The 16,844-nt window shown below is 36.8% G+C and overlaps 1 long non-coding RNA gene across 1 annotated transcript; it reads left to right on the top strand.

The window, feature by feature from the left end:
* The first annotated feature begins 11,384 nt into the window (after positions 1–11,384).
* LOC145585007 (uncharacterized) lies at positions 11,385–13,832 on the top strand. Its single transcript, XR_014100505.1, has 2 exons — positions 11,385–11,576; positions 13,626–13,832. It is a non-coding gene; the product is annotated as an uncharacterized LOC145585007 (long non-coding RNA).
* The last annotated feature ends 3,012 nt before the right edge of the window (positions 13,833–16,844 follow it).

Here is a 16,844-nt window from a genome sequence, read left to right as displayed (position 1 = left end):
TCCATGAAGGAGACAACTCGTCTCCGTCCACTCCAGACTCCTCAGTCCCAGGCGAACGGCCGGCCTCATGAGGAGAAACGGACGAAGCCGAGTGTTGAGCCAGCTTTTAAATAAACAGAAATAAAAAGACAAGGAAAAGAAAAACAGGCGGCCTACCTCTGTACGTGTTGAAAACTTGGAAAAACTTGAAGATTGACCGGAAAACTCAAACGCACGGCGGAGCTCTTGAAGATTCAAAGGGAAAAACACTTTCTCTCTCTAGAAGCTCTGACTTCTCTCTAGAAAATGTAAAGTTCCAAAGTGCCAAAATGAAGTCGAACCCCTTGTATATATAGGAAAAATTTGTGGGGGTAAGATAGTAAATTCAACTTTCCCGCCCAACTTAGCTAAATGGTTACAATTTGAAAAAAGTGACCTAGAATTTGGAAGGACAAGGAGTAACTCCGTTAAACTAGACGGAAAGGACGACCTAATAAACGGCTCGTCCAAGGGAAAGCTGTAAGAACTAAGGCTCTTTCCGAAATGGCAAGACGGTCGCAAAAATCGACGGCCCAGTTTCGTCCGCGCCGCTTGAATAGACAGGCGTTCGTCCTAAAAATGTCAGGCGGACAGAAAGTTGACAAAACTCTAATACATCTGTACGCGCCAAGGCTATTAAAGGTCAGAGGAGCCGGCCTATAAGCGTACGAGCCATCCCCTCTGAGGGGCAAATGTTGAGGGTAAAAATACCCCGTATACGTGGACCAATCCCACAGTGACATGTGGCCCAATTGTGGGGTGACACGTGTCACCACGGGAAGATGCCACGCAATCCAGAGTTCTTAAGGTCTCAGGCCAATCCCATAGTGACACGTGGCCCAGTCATAGGGTGACACGTGTCACCACGGGAGGATGCCATGTGTCTAGGCAAAGTGATCCTTCTAATAATCAGCACGCCAAAAAGCCCTAACAACGTCAGGCCCAAATCCCGAGAGATGACGCTGAAAGCCGCAAAACGGCGCCTCCAGAGGGGCACGTGACATTCGCTGATTACGCAGCCAATCACATCACGCAAATCTAGGGTATAAACCCTAGAGAGGGGAACGAGTCCCACCCCTATAAATACCCCAATCATTTATGATGGGGGGGATTTTTCAGACAATTAAAAACACAGAGCATTAAATAAGCTCCAACTTCTCTCTACTTTCTCTCTCTAGCCTTTTCCGTTCTGATCACTGACTTGATCGTCGGAGGCGAATATTCCGTTGATCGGAATATTCGTGGTTTTGCAGGTGGGATCAACGCATTGCCAGCAGAGCGTGACCAGTATCCCAGGAAATCCAAAAAAGACCCGAAACACTTGGTCATCTTCGATGGCTAGAATCTCGGAAGTTTCATTGTTATCGATCAGATCTTGAATAGCTTCTTTGAGTTTCCAACACTCCTCAGTGTCGTGACCCTTTCCTTGGTGATATTTGCAGTGCTTATTAGGGTCCCACTTAGGCGGCCTGGCTTCTGGAACTGGATCTTGATGGGCCCTATGGGCATGACTAGTCCTTTGTGGTGTAACTTCTCAAAAGCTGTTTCATAACTCATACCAAGTGGAGTGAACACCCTTTTTGATCTTTGGATTCGTGGTTTAGAGGCATTCATGGCATGTACCTCATTAATGGGAGAGGAAGAAGAAGGACGGTCGTTCTTCTTTCCTCTCGCACTATTATCTTTCAGAAGGTCATCTTCAATGTCAATGCCTATATTATAGACAGCCTTGAAAGTATTCAAGTTGTGTTGGTACTTTAAGTGCTTTGAATACTTCCCTTGGGGATTCTTGATAAACATCCTCACATATTCCTTTTCAGTAGGAACCTTGACCATATTAGCGGAAGTTTCCCTCCATTTATTGAAGAAAGACGTGAACCCTTTGTTTTCTTTTTGCTTTAACATCTCGAGTTGTCTACAGTCTGTTTCATCTTGGATGTTGCACTTATATCTATCTATGAAAGCGTTTATTACCGACTCCCAAGAAGAGGTTTTTACTTTCTCGAGAGAAAAGAACCATTGTTGACAAAAGGTTTCGAGAAATAGTGGGAACAAAGAGGGGAAAACCTTCTTATCGATACCCTTTATGCTCATTATAGTTTCAAAAGCTCTTAGATGAAAGTAAGGGTTATTTGTTGCCTTGAATTTAGGGATGTCAGTGGCGTTGAACTTATGCGGAAGAAGTTCCTTGTCCGGCGAGACCCCTTGTGAACTCATGCCCTGAAATTTTTAGTCACTAGACATCCTTCTCAAACTTTCTTGCATAAGGTTCATTTGTTGTTGCTTCACAGGGTCATCAATTTTAAGGGTTAAAGCCTTTAACACCTCAGTCACGTCATTCAATTGATTCCTAAGTTCATTAACCTCTTCTTGACTTGCCATTATCTTTTTAGCCTTCCTCTTTTGACGAATCGGTTTATCAAAAAGTGAAACTTGAATAAAGGTGTTGTCCTTGATTAATCGCCCTTCTCTCCTCGACCAAGTACTGTGGAAAAGGAATTTGGGGATATTCATTGTTAATTATTTGACTCAAACTTTATTCAACATGCAATGGATGGAGGAAGTGAAGAAAGATTGGAATAGAATGTGAAGAAAAATGATGTAGATGGAGGGATATGAAGAATTAGGAATAGAATGTACCCCCAACTCAAATGACGGAAAAAACCGACTCATGCATGAACCTAAGACATGGTCATGGTGGTATGTACTCGAAGTGTGTGCTAAGACTAGTGAGTATAGGCGACATGTTTGGACTCTTGTGTCATGACCATGCAGCTAGACTATGTGACTAGACTCAATTAATGACTCGGCAAGGTGTTATTGACAGCGAAAATTAACCGAATTTATTAGCAAACTGGTTAATTAGACACTAGGTGATGACTCGACCAATAATCCGAACTGTCGGCAAAACGACAGGACTGGCGTCACACTGTGTAGTGTAGCGCCAAACGACAGGGCTGTCGCCAGGCGCCACACTCCACAGAGTGGCGCTACAGTCCAGACTTTGGCGCCAATGCTGGAGCTTCAATCTGGGACTGTTTTCGGTGTTATTAATCAACAGGGGTATGCCTAAAGTCGTACTAGGTCAATTCTGATTAAAATATTAGACTTTATTGACTCAAATTAATTGATTAATTAATTAATTAGGCAAAGTTCTTCAAGTCATTAATTTATTTAATCTCAACACAAGTCAATCAAACGGTTAAGAAAACATAGAGTATATGCACAACAGATAATGCACAATTAGTCAAGTAGGCACAATATGATGCAATGAGTTTGCAACCTAACCATGGCTCTAGTTCTCTAAAGTTCGGGGTATGGTTTAGTCAAAGAGGGTCCATGGTTAATTGTCCGGATGCACCGCGCGGAAGCCTAACCGTGAAGGGTTGGCGCGAGTGGATGGGACACCGCGAGTTTTAGAAAAAACTCGCTTCCATGGTTTGGTGAATTCAACATTCTCGGATGTACCCTTTGTTGCTCAGAGCGTTCAATCAGGTAGAAGGAGCATGAATTCCCAGAGGGCTATGTCCATATGTAGAACACATATGGGTTTCAGAAAAGTGAGAAAAAATTTAATCAGGAAGTAGGATCGAGCAAACAATACGAAAAACTGGTCGAAATTAGAACGCATATTTCTGGCTCGGTATTGGAAGAATTTGGCGCCAGCAAACAGAGCTTGGCGCCAGGTTTTAGCTGTAGCGCCTGGCGCCAATGCTGGCGTCTGGCGCTACAGTTAAAATTCTGGCCCTAATGCTCTGGCCTCTGGCGCTAATTCCTACATGCCTCAGCAGCTTTCTGTGCTCGATTAAATTTTCCAGTTTCGCGCAGTGTTATTTCGGTCCTAGTTGTGAAAGATATTTCTCAAATTTCCTACGTGTAAAAATCCTATGTTTTTAACTCATTACGGATGGTCTTTCCAATGAGATCTTTTTTATGCATATGACAATAATGTTAATCAAAATTACGCACATGAAATACTTAGAACGTTTCGAGTCTCATCCACTCATTCTAAATCATTGCCGAAACAAATTCAGGAATTAAAATAGAAATCCTCCCCAGTGGAGTCGCCAAAAAACTGTGGGGAATAATTTCAAGCGTTAATCCCCTAGCTTGATCCCCACTGTGATCATACACTAAAGTACGGTGGCGTCCAAAAGGGAAGAAGATAGAGCAAAAGAGTCGCCAACAAGTTTAAGGAACTTGTAAACCGTTCACAGGGTGAAGGTTACACCCCTTAACGATCCAAGAGATCGTCAACTCCATAAGGTCTTGAACCAAATAGGGTTCGGGGATGAAGGTACAAATCCAACCTAAAAGAGATTGAACCTGCCCTAATAATAGGCCTCTACTTTATTCTGATCGTATTCATGTGCGCTTTCTGACTAACATGCAATCAATAGGATTAACCCTAAACCTGTTTAATCTATGTTGGTTGAATTTAATGCACAAATAAATCTATTATTGGCGATCACTTGAATTATAATCAAATTAACCCTAACAAGATTATTAATTATCTTATTAAGCGTGATTACAAGTACCAATTCCCTTTAAACATGCATAAAAGGCGTGATCAAGCAATAACAATATATATCAAGTAACATAATAAATAATCAATAATAATTATTATAATCATAACAATCATAATTAAAAATAATCATCTTTATAACAATTATAATCATAAATCATAAAGTATAATCATAATAATAATCATCATAATAATAATAATAATCATAATAATAATAATCATGTTAAGCCATAGCAAGATCCTAGGCATGATACTAACAAGATTAATAACAAACCCTAGCATGTCACTAAGCAATAAAAATCAAATCTTTAACCCTAACATGATACTAACATGATATTAGGAAAAAAAAAATAAGAAGCATCACAGGAATCATAATTGATATAAGCAAATCATCCTAAATATCATACTAAGAAAAGCATCCTAACATGATACTAGGAATAAAAATAACATCCTAAACATGATTTTTATATCATAATATCAATAAAAACCATTAAAGCACTTACTTTGATGCCTCGTACCTCTTTCTAATAACAAAATACACACGTTAGTAACTTCAAGGAAAATAATAAACAAAACAATTAAATTAAATAATTGAAATAAAGATTTGGGACTAAACCCTCATAAATTAAACCTTTCACGTCTAGGGCGAAGGCAACTTCGAATATGGCTAGGTGTTTCTAGATCTTGCGAATGCGGAATTTTGTATGTAAAAAGCGAGTTTAGAAAAAAGAGAGAGAGAAAATAAAATAAAATTGATGAGAGTTGGCGAATGATTAGAAGAGAATGAGAATGAAAACTGGTTGTAGGTGAATATTGTTGAAAACTGGTGAATGAAAACGGAGTTTTTACGACATTATTTATAAAGAAAATCAGCCAAAAAGATAAAATAAACAAAACAAATTCTGGCGCACAAAAAAACGAACCAACGCCAACACTGGCTGTTGGCGCTAGGCGCCAACACTAGCGCAAGGCGCTAATGCTGGCGCCAAGCGCTACAGCTGGCGTTTGGCGCTGATTTCAGAAATTCATGCGTTTTCTTAAAATCAGATAAAAATTGTCGTACAGGAGGATAAAATCGTATTTCCATCAAAAAATGCTCTTTGATTTTAATTAAAACTTTGAAAAGTCAACAAAAGTCAATTTATCAATGCTAAATGAATTAGGAACGAAAAGAACATTCTAGAAGAATCTAGAAGACTAAAACCATTCCTAATTGCATTAGGAATGATAAATCTATATTAGGCCCTCCCCTAGATCATTGGGCCGAATATAAGGCTCAAACCGGGCCCAGTTTAGTAAATTGGCCATAACTTCCTCAATATTCATCGGAATTGGGCTTATAATATATCGTTGGAAAGCTCTTGTCAAGCCCCATCCAACTACACTACTATTGGACCCATATCATGGACCAACCAAAATAGATTGGCTGTTTTCTTAAAATAAGTTTTCAAAAACAGAGAGAAGTGAAAAGAAATTAAAACTATCCGCAACACTAGACTTTCCACACTTCCACTTCATTCGATTATGATTCGACGCGAAAGGTACTCATCACTGGGTTTGGTTTTGGGGAGACACAAATGGGTGTCTACAACAGGGTGAAGGTTACACCCCTTAACTCCAATAGGTTTGGAAACATGACTGGAAGTTCGGGGATGAAGGTACAAATCTAACCTAAAAGATATTAAACCTGCCCTAAAAATAGGCCTCTACTTTATTCTTCTCGTATTCATGTGCGCTTTTTGACTAACATACAATCAATAAGTTTACCCTAAACCTGTTTAATCTATGTTGGTTGAATATTAATGCACAAATAAATCTATTATTGGCGATCACTTGAATTATAATCGTATTAACCCTAAACAAGATTATTAATTATCTTATTTAGCATGATTACAAGTACAAATTCCCTTTAAACATGCATAAAAGGTGTGATCAAGAAATAACCATAAAAATCATAATAATCATGTTAAAGCATAATACTAATAGCAAGATCCTAGGCATGATACTAACAAGATTAATAACAAACCCTAGCATGTCACTAAACATCAAAGATCAAAGCTTTATCCCTAACATGATACTAACATGTTATTAAGGAAGAAATAGAAAGCATTCTTTTAATCATACTTGATAATAGAAATATTAATTAACCCTAAGTATGATACTAGGAAGCAATAAAACCTCCTAACATGATACTAGGAATCAAAATAACAATCTAAGCATGAATTCTAAATCAAAAGATCAATGAAACAATTAAATTACTTACTTCGATGCCTCGTACCTCTTTCTAATAACAAAATACACACGTTAGTAACTTCAAGGAAAATAATAATCAAACAAATTAAATTAAATAATTGAAATAGAGATTTGGGACCAAACCCTCAGAAATTATCAAACCTTTCACGTCTAGGGCAAAGGCAACTTCGAACTTGGCTAGGTGTTTATAAAGCTAATGTATGAGGAATTTTGAGAGAGGGAAGGTTTAGAAAAAGAATAGAGAGAGAGAGAAAGCTTCTAGATTTTACAGAGAGAGAATAAGAGAATTCTAGGTGTTGATGATTTGAAAACAGGGAGAAACGACCCCTATTTACAAGAAAAATAGCACGAGATCAAAGAAAATCATATTCGGAATAAAACTCCTCCCGTCGCAAACGACAAGAGCCAGCGCCAAACGACGAGCTCGTCGCCAAGCGAAGAGGGCCAACGCCTGGCGACGACTCCGTCGTCGCACGCTGGTCTAAACACAAAAATGCAATGCCACCCATGCTAGGAGGCTACGATACCTGCAGTTAAACTCAGTAAATTGGGGCTTTTAACACCCATAAAAACCATCCTATACTAGTTTCAACTAAGAATTCACGTGATCATGTTCCAAAATCTCAAAGAATCAAATATGACTAGGCAAATAATAGTTACAATAATGCAATTATCGTCTACCAAACAATCTTAAAGTTCGAACATGGCAAATATAAGCTAAGTATACACTTCGCGCCAATTTTCGGATTCAAAATTTTCAAAACATTATTTATGAAGATATAACTAGTTCTAATACTATAATTACTTCATAATCAACAAGTATAGCCAAAATGAGAAACCAAAATAACAAGAAATAAACCAAATTCGGAGAAAAGTGCAAAAAACGTACTCAAATGAAGGAATGCTCTTACAAGGTTCAATACTTAACCATTTTTCATGAAATTTGTTGCAAAACACTCCTTAAACATAGCATAATACCATGGAACAAACAATTTCAAGAATAATGGTCCGAATCATAAACCCCTCCAATTAAAAAATTAGGGTATAATGATTCGAAAAACACCCAAATTTTGCCAAAAACAAACAAATTTAAACAAAAAACTTACATTGGATTATGGAAAATGTGAATTAAGGATGAGATCTACTTCCTTTGGCTTCGAAAATCGCAAAAAAAAAACCGAGCTTTTTACATAGAGAGAGGAATGAAAATGGCAAAGGAAGAAGAAGAGTGCTAAATGAAAATCGCGATTAGCGATTTCTTTTTGCTGACTTAAATGTCACGCGCAACTGAAACAGTTGCGCGTGACAGACCAGCGCAACTCAAAACGATGCGCACGCTTGGCCAGCGTGACCCATTGAGTTACGCGCGGATACTGGTCCATATATGACCGGTATTCAGATTTTGATCCGTTTGATTATTTTTCAACGATTTTTGCCCGTTATTAGCCGTAATGGCGCGTAAATTATCAAAAATTGCTTTGAATTTTGTAGTTTATTTTCTTCTTTGATAGTTTTTGCACCATTTTGCATGCAGACCGTGCTTTGTGCCTTCCCTAAGCATACGTTTTCAACGTTTTTCGTAAAAGTGTCTTAAGATGTTCCGTAGTGGTGCTTTACGTAAAAGCTCCCATAGACAGGTTTGTCACTTTACTGTACTGACGTTATAAATGTCTGGCTTTTCTTCTTTTTTCACATCCACAGCAAAAAGGAAGGCGTCATCATGCAGCGTAAAAATGCAAGGCGTTATCATACAGCGTAAAATTGTATGGCGTAGGTGTTGCGTAAAATTTCAAATCTTCCCCAACTTTGCGAGATCTACCTCTCGGAACTAAAAGGTAGATAATCTTTTCTTTAGGCGTTAGCTCACGAGTCTACATGCACGCCGAACCATTCAGGAACAGACACTTCTTGATTGGAAGCAAATACGGTAGTTAGTACGCTTACTAGCTTACCGGACAATTAGAGTGTCGTCCACCCCCTGTTTAAAGAGCGACGAGACGATGTTGCACCTATGTAGTCACGTGCCCCCAGTCTTGAGACACGTGTACTGATCTTGTGGACAAAACTGTTGAGAGAGTTGCCGATTTTCTTCTTTCTCACTGGATTTGGATATATGCCTCCAGTCTTGAGACATGTATTTCTATCTTGTGGACATCAAGTATTGCGTTTTGACAAGTGAATTGTCAAGAACTCTATCTCGGCTGCGAAAGCCGAAATGTTTAGGGTGCGAAAGCCGGACAGCTGCAAAAGCCGAAACATTCTTTTTATCATCTTTTCAAATTGTTAAAATCAGGCTAAAGTTTCAATGACGTATCGAGGGACTTTAGACCAACGATGACATAATTAGGAGGACCTCATCCCCTTTTAATCCTTTTTAAACTGATCTCTTCTCATGACATGACATCACCCAGAACACCTTTACTTGTAAAAGCGTTCTACAAATGCAAGGATCAATCTAGATTCTTTTGCGTGTTAAGACATAGAAAATACTTTTTCTATCCTTAATAGCTACTTGTTTCAAACACTTAGTGAATCAAGGATTGTTTAGACATCCTTAACATCTCAGAAAGATTCTCTACTCTTTGACAACTTCGCAGAATAAGCCTCGGATTTATTTCCTTGACTACTTTGATCTTCGTCTATTCTAGACTCAATCAAAGTGGGGGCTAACTGTAGACATCTACTTTTGGTCTCCTGTCTCGACAGGAAGTGCAATGACGATAAATAAAACCATCTTCGTGTTGGATCGAAGTGAAGAATGCTTATGGATGACTGGCTAAACCGCAAAGACACAAAAGGACTAGCTTAACCCAAAAAAAAAATACAATACAAGGTCCAATTAACTAAACCCGATCATAATTAGGCTTAAGCCCGTGCTTAAGATCCAATAATGACGGATTTAAAGGCGCCTAGGTTAAATTTAATGCTGACGCAGAAAAATCCGCGCGCATCTCAATGATTCGCGCTGGTATGGCGCACGCAACTAAATCAGTTGCGCGCAACACCCAGCGCAACTTCTAGAGATGCGCTCACGGAAGATTCAGAATTTTGTAAAAATATAGAATCGAATTTTACCATAATACCGCGCGCAAGACATTCAGTTGTGCTGCCCATAGCAGCGCAACTAAATCACTTGCGCTGGGATGCCGCGCGCGACTTATCAAGATGCGCGCGACACCTGCTGCGGCATAATGCTTAAAACCCTAATTGCACCCATTCCCTATAAATAGGGGCTTAATACGAGGCTTAAACACACAGAAATTAACCTACAATCCTGGCAGAAACTCTTTGTGAACTTGTGCTACCAAACTCTCTTGTCCTAAACACTCACCCCTCTTAATCTTTGTGACTACGGTGGAGGTTCTCGAACAAGAAGGAGTCCATAAGTGTAACACCCCGTATTTTCTAACCACCATTTTATGTGCATTTAAATCTATTAAACCTAATTTCTTATTTAAATCCAATTTCGAAAGTGAAATCTTTATTTAATTATTAAAATTGTTACTTTGAGTTAAGGGTCATTATAAACTTTTGAAACCTTAATTATAATATTTTGATAAAGCAATTGAAACTATTATTTAAAAAGGTTTCATACTTGAGTTTTAATCATTTCAACTATATTAAACATGTCTGAATTGATATTAGCTTTAAAGGGTGATTCCTTAAGCTTAAGCGTCAATTCAGTAAGTGTTTCTAAATTATATGTAATTTTAATATGTAACTTATCACAATTGATACGGGTCATCATGGGTGATTCCTTGACTGAAGTGCCAATTTGATAAGTATAAAATGATTCTATGATTTTAAAGATGTTTTACGTTCAATCATATCAATATCGATGTATAAAGTTGTATTGGGTTATTCCGTCGACTTGATTATCGAATTGATATTGTTTACAAACTATTCTTTAATTTATATTTATAAAACTCATTATAGTGTCCTTTTATTAATTAGGTCATTATAAATGAATAATATTATTGGTTTCGCATATCGCCTCTTTATATTGCTTTTCTGTAAAATATGAACTTTATATATATTTTTGTTTCATGATTTAAATTATTGTTTTCATTATTATTATTGTAATTACTATTTATATTTTTATTGATTTATCAATAATATAATCTATATAATTGTTTTATTTAAACATACTTTCAAATCACCTCCTGTTACATTCCTTTCCTAATCTAGTTTCGGGCCAACTAGAATTTATTTATGGGTCGGGTTTTGCCTTACAACTTCCATGACTAAATAGATTAAGATATTCTTGTTTATTAGCTTCCTTATCCCTCTCTTACGCCTAATTAATTATTCAGTCAAGCCCAAAAGAGAAGCCTTGAATCCTAGCTTTGTATGGCCTTTTTGTGAGCCTTATTTGAGCCCATTCTAGGCTGTTTTACACAACATCTTTGAGGGATTAGAAGCTGCCCATATTCCACCTATGTAACCCCCCATATTCAATTTCATTAATTCTAATAAAACCTATTAATTTACAGCCCAAACCCTTTCTCTTCCTCTTCCTTTTCCCCACCTAAAGATGCAGCAACTCACTCCTCTTCTCCCCATCTTTTTCGGGGGATTCAAGGTGGGAATCAAGGGGAAATCAAAGCCTAAATTTCTTTTATAATCGCTGCCAAAATCATGCTCCATCTCTCCTCTAAAACAAGCAAAAACGAAGCAAGGGAACAAGGCAACTTGGGTGGATGTTTGTGCGTGTGTTTGCTGCTGTTTGTGTGTGATGATGTTGTCCTTTTCTTTTGGTTTTGATGGCCTATGCATCGAGGTAACTAGCTTTACTCCCTTAGGTTAGAACTATTGGATTTTAGAGTTGAATTGATAGGTAGAAAACATGGCTAGGATTAGGTTTATTTGTAATTTTCGTTCACTTTGTGGCTGTTGTAATTTGTGTGACATAGAACGTGAATTAGTGATATTAATCCTTGTTTTTGTGCCCAAACTTGATTGATATCAAAGCCTTGATGTTTTATGATCTTTGTATGATGTTTTTAATGAGTTTATACATGGTTTTGAGGCACAAAATGCACCATAGGTACTGCTGAAATGTTACACACCTGTCATGAGTTTTGTTGTGGTTGTGAGGCTTGTTTAACCTATTTTCTTGGGATTATTCTTGCTGGTTAATGTATAGTAGCATATTAGGGATAATAAGGTATAAGTTCCATGTGTTAAACTTTGATTTTGGGGATGTTTTGTACTTGTTTTTGGGCAAGGAAAGCTGTAATCCGCGACTAGAATTACAGCATGTTGGGCGTGTGTTTCAGATCTTAAATCTGATTTTATTGATTGATTTTCTTGCCTAATTTGATTTATTATCATGTTAGTCTATTCTCCAATTAATTTGGCATTATTCTAAGAAAGTTTGATTTGTTTTAATGGCCTAGAAGTAAGTATAGGTGCTGCTGTCATCCATTATGAAGGTTGTGTGATTAGAGAGTTTTTATGATATGTTTTGCCTGATTTCTATTCCTAATTGCATGGTTGACATGACCTATTATGTCTTTATAGTATGTACTATAATGGGCTAAGCTTCATTTCATGTTTAAGGTTGGTTTTTGGGGAGTTTTGTGTGAGAGGTACTGTTGGAACCTAAATTGGGGCTGCTGTGTTTATGATTTTATTTGGACATGTTCTCTCTTGAATTTTATGTCCAAAATGGTTTTATATGATGCGTATAGTGTATATTTATGTTCCCTAATTTTTTATTTCTCATTTGAAGTATGTTTGATTAAGTTTTTATGATATTTTTTGGACACGTATCTTACTGCCCTGTTTTGGTTATTTCATGAAATTGTAGTTTGAATTTTTGGTTTTATCAAATGAATTTACAGAATCTTTATTACAATTATTTTATATTAGTTGAAATAATATTTTAAATAAGTAATGTGTGAATCTATGGGTGTTGTAAATCCCTAAGGTAAAATATTTTAATGTGTGTTTGAATGTGTGTGGGTTGTAATTGTATTGTCGACGTTGTAATGCTTTAGAGAAGGATAACACTGTCTTTAGCATCACTTCGCCAAGACTTGTGAATGCACTTAATTGTTGAATTTTGATAATTAATTATATTCCCAAACTCAGACGATACCTTTGTGATTTATTAAGTTGAAGTGCCGTTTGAAATGGAGTTTCAATTGAATTTAAGAAATATGATTTTCTTATGCAGTTTGAATTGAGTGTAAGACCATTTTTGGCTTCTCTGCAGATTTTTGAGTGAAATATATTATATTAAGTATTTTAAGTGATTTTTTAATTGTGTGTGGGGCCATAGTCGGGTGTGAGGCCGAGTTGTTTCCCGATGGTTAATGAACATGCTAACTACCTGGATTGCGAGTCTTAGGTAGCTCAACCTGGGTTAATTGTTGTCGTCTCGGGGTGTGTAAGACCTTATGGGCATCTACCCATAATCGGGAGTTGGCCAATCTTAGACACGGTCTCTGCGAGATGACCGGGGGTTCGTCGTGACAAACCTTAGGAAGTGGATTGCGAGGCCACTAGCGTTCCCTCAATGCCAGTTATACTGTTTTTAAGGTTTTGGTTTTGAAATGTTTACACTATTAAATTATTACTTATTTGAAGTTATATGTATGATTGAAATTGAGTGATTTAATATCAATATTCCTGTTTTAAGTTTATTTTGAAATATTTCATTATTTGTATGGGTTGATGGTTTTAAGTGATTTCATTGAGTTTTCAAGTTGATTGTGGTTATGGTTTCTTTTTGTTAATTTAAGTCTAAGATCTTCTAATTCTGATTTGAGGGAGAACTGCTAGTTGCTCCCCACTGATTGTGGAACGTTGTTTAAATTTGCAGGTTTCATTTGTTTATTTGATCTATGTGACGATGGGTTGGGGATTGAGAGTTTAGAACCTAAATTTTAGGCTTGGATGCCTTTGTTGTTAGTTGACTGTTTAATTACTTTGAATTTAGTTTAGTTTGATTTTAGTTTGGCCGATAAGGGTTGTTCTGCCCTTGGCTTTTGAATGTAATTGATTTGTCCATGTTAAAGTTTGTTTGCTATTTTCTTTTGGTCACATAGTTTGCGCTTAGCTTAAACAACTTAATTTGGATGTGTGAATAAGTTAAATTTGATTTTTAGACCTAGGTTAAGCTTGACTTTTCTAATCAAAGTTAAGTAGCCTCCCGTTCAAGCGTAATTCCGCTAACGCTTCAAGTTCCAAAAGGACGGGGTGTTACAATAAGTGTTCTAAACGGAGATCTAGCAAAGAAAAGTGGTAAATTCCCGAGCACTTAGATAAATCAGATTTACTTTTCTCGTTTAAAAGAACTTTAATCAACAAAATAGTGTTGTTTGACCACTTTAAAAGGATATTTAATTAATCGATTCCACATATTATCTTGTGTTATATAAGATTAGAATTGAATAATTAATTGATTGATTGATTGATCACCTAAGCCAAGGCGAATCTTGTTTACTTTTGCTCCTTTCACGAATTTGAATTAAATAAAGAATAACGACTTTACAATGTAATTCCTACGTGATTAATGCTTGTAAATAAAATCAACTAACTTAGTTTTAGGTATCGCGTTGCATATATTGTTTGGTGATGAAATTGTAAAAAAAGGAAGAGCTAGTAGAGGCCGCACAAGGGCTAGAATAGTGATTCTCCTTTATAGGGAACGTTATTTAGGTACCCTCGCTCCCGACCTCAAATCTGGTTTATGTAGACCAATTTGGGGCATGGGTGAACTTACAATTTGTGCTAATTATCCATGAACTCCACATGGGAGAAAGGCATGAACGAGGTTTATGGGTTTTCCCAAAACTCATTGGCGACTCCTACTTGTTTCTTATAAAAAAGCGTGATGATAGAATCAATTCTAATTCAACGTCCCCCAAACAGTCAGGAATTCAAATCCTAATACACCCTAACTAGTGTAAAGTCTTAAGCTTTAAAAGGGCCATGGGCATCTAAGGAATGATCCCCTACAATGGGAACACTCTCCTTACAATTACCAAATTGCAAATTTTTATTTCACAAGAACTCATCAAATCATGACTATGGCACTAGTAATTAAATAATTAAATATGAAGCAGATAATAACCTAGTTGTAAAGCAATAATATTACATTAATACACTAACTTTTATAATCTACTTCGTAATAAACTAATAAGATCAGTATGGCTAAACTTGAAACCAAACATGATATTTATTTATAAAATCAATGAGAATTTGTACTGTATATAATATGATGCCTAAATATGAAATGATGAAGTCTTGACTTAATATAAAACTTGTTAACCAACAAAAGGTTAGCAAGTACTGTCAAATTTCAAACCAAAACCATTTAACTGCCCGAATCCAAATGACTCGATAAACAACAATCGATTTTTTGAAACCAAAAATCAACCCGAACCGTAATTTAGTAAACTCAAAATTGAATCAATCCAAATATCGTTGAACCGTAGAAGAACCGAACCAATTATAAACTGAATCGAAAAATAACCGAACTAGTTATAAACTGAACCGAAAAAGAACCAAACTAGTTATAAACTGAACCAAAAAAGAACCAAACTGTTTCTAACCCGAAACCGTTTCCAACCTGAAACTGTTTAACCAGGGATAAAAACCATTTACACCAAACTGTTAAAAAACCGCAACCCATCTACACCGAATCGGTTTACTACAAGGACTGTTTACAACCCGAACCGAATTAAACCGCTCAAGAATAAACCAAAATTTAATCGAACCGATAACTATTTAAACTAAACTGAAACCGACCTGTGAGACAGTTAAACTGATTTCAAAACGACCCGATTTAATATCGAATCGATTTCAAACCAAACCGAACCCGAACTGTCAAACCGTTTTGACAGTGCTATTGATGATTGATGATTATTTGTTGGAGTTCACGCCATAAATTGAAGAATGTATGATTTTTTATGGCTTGATATTTTTAGTAGTGCATTGTTTGACGTTCCCTAAATTAGATGCCTGAGAATGATTTGAATTAGGATAAGATCACCTTTACTTTAATGATTGCATGGAAATGAATTGTTAAGTAGAGTTTTATGTATTGTGCACTTTTAATCTCTCGATTTGATAGTGTCTAATTAGATGCACGAAAGTTATCTCAATTAGGCAAAGACCTCATTCATCGTTTTGCCTAGACAATTGCATGAGAGTGAGTTGTTTAGGTAGAATTTAGTATTCTATGGCATGTTCTTTAAGATAATCATCGTTGTTCACCTTTGTTTAATCGTGCTTGACACCCCGTACCCCTAGCGTTGTTTACCTTTGTTAATCCTTTTTATCTTTCTTTCTTTATAGTTTTAGTGTCCTTAATCAAAGAAACCAACAAAAATATTGTCTCATTTACTCTTGCATTAGTAAAAATTGATGTTTAACTAGTGTGCTTCCTTTTGGGTTCGACCCTTACTTTCCACTAACTAGTTTAGTGAAGGTATAGGTTTATAAATATTTAATTTGAATAGGGTAGTAGATTCAACAACCTACTTTACCGCGATTACATATACAATAGAACTGGAAATTAGGTCATTCGGCGGGTCTGGGTCAGGTCACTTTCAGATCGGGTCATCTCGGGTTAGCAAACATTCGAGTCGGGTCGGGTCATATCGGGTTAGCAAACATTTGAGTCGGGTCGGGTCGATTTGGGTTTCGGGTTAACTTCGGGTTAGGTATCGAGTCGAGTTTGGGTCGGGTCGATTTCAGTTCAAGTATGTTCGGGTCATATTCGGGTCAGGTCAAAATCTTGTCGGGTCATGTTCGTGTTGTTTCATTTGTGAAGCAAGCTCAAATCAATAATTTTATACGGAGTAATTATTTTGTTATTGTTATAATAAAAACTATCAATTCAGTTTATGAGCTTAGCTACGGTTGAAGAGGAACAATTTGATTTATTTTGGTACAAGACATTTTAAGTTCAATTATAAGGTAATTTTAGTTCGGGATATTTTGGGTATCGAGTCTGTTCGGGTCAATTTCGGGTCTCAGAACTGTTCGGGTCAAACACTTTGGGTCAATTTCGAGTCTGGTCAACTTCCGTCGG

The sequence above is a fragment of the Chenopodium album genome, chromosome 2 (assembly GCF_948465745.1).
Source record: "Chenopodium album chromosome 2, dcCheAlbu1.1, whole genome shotgun sequence".
Classification (NCBI taxonomy): domain Eukaryota; kingdom Viridiplantae; phylum Streptophyta; class Magnoliopsida; order Caryophyllales; family Amaranthaceae; genus Chenopodium; species Chenopodium album.
This window is presented reverse-complemented; position numbering and strand designations above follow the sequence as displayed.